Raw genomic sequence first — 7,355 nt, forward strand, 5'->3', positions numbered from 1 at the left:
AGCCACCCACAATTGCACCCTGGCTCCTCCCATACGAGTCCAATCCATACCCATATTACCCGGGCTCTGTGTTTTTGCCACACCATACCCAAATGGCTCCCGTGTCGATTTGGGGAACATTTATTCAACTTCCTGCAGCTCAAACATTTCTGTTTCATATGATGCTGATGTTTGCCCACCTGCTGGGAGTGTCTTTGCCTGTGGGGGCGGATGGGCACATAACTTCTTTCTGGTCAATTGGACAGGTCAATGTGCCCTCACCATCTTATTTCCAGATCTAGATATCATTCTAGGCAGCAAGCCCCTCCCCGTTCCTGCCTTTGAATACGTGGGAGGCCGTCCCAAAAGAGCCGTCCAAATGATTCCCTTAAGGATAACAGCCGGGCTGGCTACTGGAACTGCAGGCTTGGGGGTGGCCACCCACACCTACTATAAACTCTCCCAACAATTGATTGATGATGTTCAACTTCTCTCAGAAACCATAGTAGAGATCCAGACACAACTTGATAGCCTGGCTGAGGTAGTCCTTCAAAACAGAAGAGGTCTAGACTTGTTAACTGCTGAAAAGGGAGGCATCTGCTTGTTTTTACAGGAGAAGTGCTGTTTCTACGCCAACAAATCCGGCATAGTTTGAGATAAGATCAAAAATCTCCAAGAACAATTAGAAAAGTGACTTCGAGAACTACAAGATAACCCCTTCTGGACCGGACTTGGCGGACTCATGCCCTACCTCCTTCCCCTCCTTGGCCCCCTCCTTGGCCTTCTGATAGTAATTTCCCTTGGGCCCTGGGCATTCAATAGGATCACAAAATTTATCAAACAACAGGTTGATTCAATTTTATCTAAGCCCATTCAAATCCACTATCAATGCTTAGAGATGACTGAGCCCCTGGAAACTGAATATGACAGACCCTTGAGGTCTCCTGGTACCTTAACCTCGGACTTATAACATAACTACCTAACATATATAACCAGACTAGCATGGGGTTGGTACATTCACCTTTGCCCGCCGAGCTTGACTGGCAGCCAGAGATGGGTAAGAGAAGTGGCCCCCTCACTAAAACACCTAAGACAGGAGGGCCGCCAAAGCTGCGGCCTCATCCCATGTCGGGTGTATGATTTGGGAGAGATCCCTTCCGACCTAAGACAGGCGCAGTCACCCGGGCAGGGACCCAAGGGTCCCTCACTGCTCTGCCTCGCCTCCCCAGAAGTACCAAGAGCAAAAACTGTGAGAACTATAGCCTCTCACGGGAGGAGTCTGGACTACCTTTATTAAAGTAGAAGGGAGGAGATGTTGGAGGCCAAGCCTTAAGTGTACCCCTGCCCCAGTTTGAAACAACCAGGTGGCCTTGTAAAAACATGTTTTTCTTGCCCTGATTTTTTTCTACATTTTACTTCCTTATCTTGTGAAACCACCAGGGCTCATGACTGTAGTAGAAATTCCCCAGCAGGGCCTTGCCGCCTTCCACTCCCCCTGCCTTGTCTCCGCCCTTTACCTTCCCCCACCCTCCACTTTACTATATTAACATTGTGTGATTGCTCAGTAAATGAGACTTGATCAGAATACTGTCTTGTCTCCATTTCTTCGTGCCCCCTATCTATTCATTCCTCCATGTTCAGTCTTGGTGCCCCACGCTGTTGCTCTGCGGGTCGGGGCACATGCAGGCAAAACATTCATACAAATAAAATAAAAACAAAAATAATTTTTTAAAAAAATTTTAAGGCCAGGTATAGTGGAGCACACCTTTAATTCTAGCATGCAGGAAGCAGAGGCAGGCAGATCTCTGTGAGTTCAAGGTCAGCCTGGTCTAGATAGCAAGTTCTGGGCCTACACAGTGAGACTGTGTCTCAAAAAAATTTAGACCCTGTTTCAAAAAGACAAAAAAAAGGTTAAAAAAGAAAAGAAATTGTTTTTCAACCCCTTAAGGTGCTCCAGAATTGTCCATTTACCCCAAAACAACTGGGGTGCTGGAAAACCATTCCCTTTTCTTCTGTTTCTTTGCTTGTGTTTTTGTTTTGTTTGGTTTTGCTGTGCTAGGGATTGAGCCTGGGGCCTTGCTCATGCTTAGGCAAGTTGTCCACCAGGGAATTGTATCTCCAGCCATAGAAAACCCATCTGTTGCTGAACACCAGTTATTTCAAAAAAACATAGGCAAAGAGCTTTTAATCCAACTAAATAGAATATAGCTATGACAATATAAAACAACAAAATTACTACTGATTTTTAAAGCACTTATTTTAAAGTGTTCTGCTTTATACAAACTTACCTTGAGTTCTTTCACTAGAGGTATTTGCTATGAATATTACATCATTACTGTACATAAATTAACACACTGGAGAATCTTTTAAACAACTGTCCAAAATGGCAAATTTCAAGGCATCAAAAAGACTAGAAAACAAGAAGAAAAAAAGTCAAAGAACCACTAGAAATCCATCAGCAAAAAAAAAAAAAAAAAAGTGGGAGGGGAACTGCTGTTGAAGAGATGTGACTGATCAATTAAGAGCACTTGCTGCCCTTGCAGACCAGAGTTCAGTTCTCAGCACTCATGTCAGGTGGCTCAAAACTGCCTGTAACTCCACCTCCAGGGAGATGCCGTGCCCTCTACTGGCCTCTGCTAGCACTGCACTCAAGTTCACAAACCTACACACACACACACACACACACACACACACACACACACACAAAATCAAAAATAAAATATTTTTTTTGGTCTTTTTAGGTAGGCGTGGTGGCGCATGCCTTTAATCTCAGCATTCAGGAGGCAGAGGCAGATGTCTGTGAGTTTGAAGCCAGCCAGTGCTACAAAGTGAGACCCTACCTCAAAAAAAACCAAAAGAGTAGCTGGTGAGAGAGCTCTGCAGTTAGGAATTCAGATTTGGTTCCCAGCACCCACATGGCAGCAAACACACGTCCCTAACTCCAGCTCCAGGAGATCTCACACAATCTTCTGATCTCCGAGGGTATTATACATAGGTGGTACACTTGTATACATGCAGACAAACAACTCCTACACATAAAATAAAAATAACAAATTTTAAAAGAAAAGCCTGAATGTGTAGAAATAGAAGGTAAGTGGTTATAAATAAGAACACCGTGTTATGGGTTCAATTATCTGAGGGAATAGGAAAATAGGATGAGGTATTGTGATTCTCACATGTGTAAAGGCTACCAAGACAGACTCCCTCGGGTTAGCTGAATAGGCGAGGGGTACCAGCAGCAACCCAAACAACCCAGTGCAGTCCAAACATCGAAGACAAGAGATTCCAAACACAGATGCATTCTGGAAGGGCCCACTAGGAGAGATAGAACCGTCCGTAGCTGTTCTGGCAGCCCCAATCCAGCAAAAACTGGTGGCTATTAAAAATGTAACCAAAAAGTTGCTACTTGATTAAGCACTGGTGTGTCTTCCTGTAAACTGAGATGAAAGGCTGAGGGCCACCCACCCCTATAACCTTCCTGCCTCTCCAGCAGAAGTGGGCGCTCCCTCAGAAAGGAAGTGCGAGTTAGGACCCTCCTACACAAGAACAGGAAGTCCTCGAGCTGCTGCGCACGCATGCACCACGCGCCTCACACCCGGGCGGAAACGGTTGTTTGCGAAAAGACTGCTCCTCGGACTTCGGACCCTCCGGTGCACTTCCAGCACAAAGGGCACCAGAACGAGGCACGGCCAACGGCATCAATGGGTATAGATGCTTTTAGAAACTAGCAAAATCTCGATGTAGCTCTTGGTTTCTTTTGCGCCCCCCCCCCAATGCGATTGTAGGCTGGCTTTGTGTGAATGGCCGCTCATGCCGCCGAGGCCTCCAGAATGCATTGCGGGAATCACGGGCCCACAAAGAGATGGGATTGGTGGCGGAGGGGAGCGATAGGCAGGTTTCTTCATGTCCTGTTTTGTTTTTTTCTGGTCTTTTTGAAACAGGGTCTCTCTGTAGCCCCAGCTGGCCTTGAACTCACAGGGATCCACCTGCCTCTCCCTCCCGAGTGCTGGGACTATAGGCGTGTGCCACCACTCCCATCTCAGTGTCCTATTTTTAAAGTTTTATTTAATTTTTTTTTTAATTTTTTGTGTATGTGTGGTTTGCCTGCGTGTATGTAAGTGCACTGAATGTGCTCAATGCTGGCGGAACCCAGAAGAGGGAATAGGATCACCCGGGAACTGCAGTTATGGAAGATTTTCAGCCACCTTGTGCCTGCTGGAAACTGAATTCAGGGCTCTCTGTAACAACAGCAAATGCTCTTAACCCCTGAGCCATCTCTCCAGCCCCTCGGTGCCCATATTGAATTAAGGTCACATGCTCCTTTGCAGGATGGAGGATCCTAGACTACCACGATTTCCACATCACTTCCCCAACACAATATGTTTTTCTTTTTCAGATCCCCCATTTTCTGTCACAATGCAGCGGGATTTAGAGGGTGCTTTGGACCATGCAGACGATATGATTGAACACGTCCTACTACAACCCCCTCAGGGGAGACCCACGGCTAGTGGGGAAAAATCTCTTCATGAAAAACTGTATGAAATTTATGTTGAGGAATGTGAAAAAGAGCCTGGGGTGGAAGGACTTAGAAGCAATGTCAACTTGCTAGAGAAGCTCCTTAAGAAAGAGTCCTTGCCATGTTTAGTGGTTAACCTAGTCCCAGAAAAGCAAGACTATTCTCTGATGCTCAAGGACAAAAATGGGTCATTTTCAGAGACCTTTCGGGTGCCTTGTACGATACAGAAGCTTCTTGACTACTTGGATGCTGGAAAATTACCTCCTTTTCTGCTCGATGCCCTGGAAAAGTCTCCCGTGAATGTTTTCCAACAGGGGTGTGTCATAGCAGAAATCCGTGACTACAGGCAGTGCAGTAGAACAGAGCCTCCCGGTTATCAAACTCACCATATTCTCTTACGGCCAACGATGCAGAGTCTTGGGCATGATGTGGAGTCCATGACAAGAGATGGCAGCCAGTGGACTCAGGAAGAAAAACTTCAGCTTGAAAGCCAACTCATCCTAGCTACAGCAGAGCCACTGTGTCTGGATCCCTCCGTGGCTGTCACCTTCATGACCAACAGACTGCTGTATAATAATAATAAGACACTAAAGGAATCCCTGAGACAAAACTTCAGGAAGCATGTGTGCCCAACTCTGGATCAGCTGGACATACCATCTCCCTGTCCAGCTCCCGCTGACCTCACAGCGATGACTGCCTGTGAAAAACAAGCAGAAATAAAACCAGGCAACCCATTTGACCTGAAGATTGCTGAAGCAGGAAAGCGTATAGACACATGGAAGCCGAGACCCTGTGAACTGGACTTCTCTTCAGAGGTGGATGTGGAGAAAAGTGCTGAAGGGGAGCTGTCTGTTTCCTGTGATGACTTAGAGCCAACATTTTGGGAAGATCCTGAGGTAAACTATAATAGTGTATTTGATTGGAAAGATGGTGATCGGCCTTGGGAAATACAGCGGAGTGTCATGCAATCCCATAATGATCCACTTTTCTCTGCTGAAATAGGGTTACCTGAAGAGAGTATGTCTATAGATAGCCAGGTGGAGTTACCCCAAATATTCCCGAGTGATTGTTTGAATGATTTCATGGTTGAGGCAAAGATTGAGTTTGAGAATACAGCGGATGTGTTCCAGGAGTATGTCCAGAGCAAGGTCAAATGTCCAGGCAAGATGCCACAGTGGTCCAGTGGCTCAGAATGTCTCAGCCAGCCCACTCCAGAGAAGAAGGCCAAGACCAGTTTGGTGCCACACTCAGTTGTGGAGATGGAAGCTAAACCTCCAGCTCCACCAGTCACACTTCCCTCCAGCTCAGGATGGGGCTCTTCAGCTAGCAGTTGCCCAACACCACAGGCTGGCCTAGGCAGGAAGCGCCCACTGCTCACAATCCCTCCTGAGGCAGCCAGTCTGGCTCTGCAGCCCACTGTGGAAGTGAAGAAGGCTCACCCCCTTCCTCCAGCTGTCCAGCCCCCTGCTAGTTTGTCAGAAAACAGGCCAAAGATCCAGGAGCCCACCAGCACCACTGGTTTGAATGTTAGCAGTATGGCAAAGGCTATGCCAACACCTTCTTATTTGGCTAGCGTTTCAAGCCAGGTCCAAGGTTACCCCACTGATGCCCCAACTCCTGAGGCAATCCCTGTCAACAGCCAGGTACCAAGCGCAGATCAGCTCCCCGATGCACAGCCTCGGCCAGTGCAGCACCCTCGGCGGGCATCTCTGCAACTCATAATAAATAATTCGTCGAATCCAGTAACTGTACAGCTTCCACCTGGATCTGTTCTTTTATGCCCAGTTCCTCACCCACAGTTGCAGGCACAGTCTGGGTCACAGCCACAGCATCTGTTTCTATTTGTTCCAGAACAGCATCAGCCACCCAGAGCTCCTCTTCCTCCACAGCCAGTGCCCTTGACTCCCACCCAGGGGTCTAGCACTCAGCAGGGGGCTTTGCCAGTTCAGCAAACTGGTGTCCTTAACTGTGCTGGGGCCATGGGGATTCAGCAGCCCCAGTTGCCCATGTTGTCTCAGGTGAACTCTGCCAAGCAGAGCCATGGGCAGGGCTCTGCTTCCCTGGCCCAGCAGCCTCAGGCTCAGATCCAGAATTTGGAGCTGAGATTAACGCCTCATAAAGCACCTGTGTCCACTCCGTACCATCAGCCCAGGTGCACAGGCAGCCAACACAGTGGTAAAGGCAAGGAAGGTGAACCCAACAATGGAAAGTCCTGAGTCTCACCTTAGTTTGCCTCTCTAAAATGCACCAGCACTGAGACAAATTATTTCTCAGCTTTCACTTTTGTCTTTGGTGTTATCAGTGCACCAGTAGTTTACAGATCAAAGTATGAAGAAGCACGATTACCCAACTTTTACATAGAACCGGAAGGGATTTTAAAAACCAAGATTGTTTTACTTGTCATTCATTTTATTGTTCGTATAGTCACATTTATTATAGTGTTCTGATGTGTATCCACATCTAAACTAGGTAAACTTTGGTCTCTTCTACATTGTGATTTCTTTAAACATTAAAACACGATAACGGGATGGAAGAGATGACTCAGCACTTAAGAGCACTGGCTGCTCTTACAGAAGACCCAGGTTTGATTCACTAGCACACACGGTGGCTAACAACCATCTCTAACTCCAGTTTCAGGGGCTCTCCTGACCTCCACAGGCATTGCACTACATGGGTGCACTTTCGCACATACAGGCACCATACATACAAAAATAATTTAAAAAGTAAATAAAAATAAAATCTTTTTTCTTACACAACTGCAATAACAATACACTTCAAGTTAATAATTTGGCAAGAAATGCTTATTTGTCAATCTTTAAAGGGTGATAAAAAAACATTTTGCTCTCTTAACAATTTTAAG

General features: G+C 46.6%; 1 pseudogene; it reads left to right on the top strand.

Moving 5' to 3' along the window:
- Window positions 1-4,389: 4,389 nt before the first annotated feature.
- LOC103725397 lies at window positions 4,390-6,711 on the top strand (annotated as a pseudogene).
- Window positions 6,712-7,355: the final 644 nt, after the last annotated feature.

The sequence above is a fragment of the Nannospalax galili genome, unplaced genomic scaffold (genome assembly GCF_000622305.1).
Source record: "Nannospalax galili isolate Female #2095 unplaced genomic scaffold, S.galili_v1.0 scaffold7, whole genome shotgun sequence".
In the NCBI taxonomy this organism is placed as follows: domain Eukaryota; kingdom Metazoa; phylum Chordata; class Mammalia; order Rodentia; family Spalacidae; genus Nannospalax; species Nannospalax galili.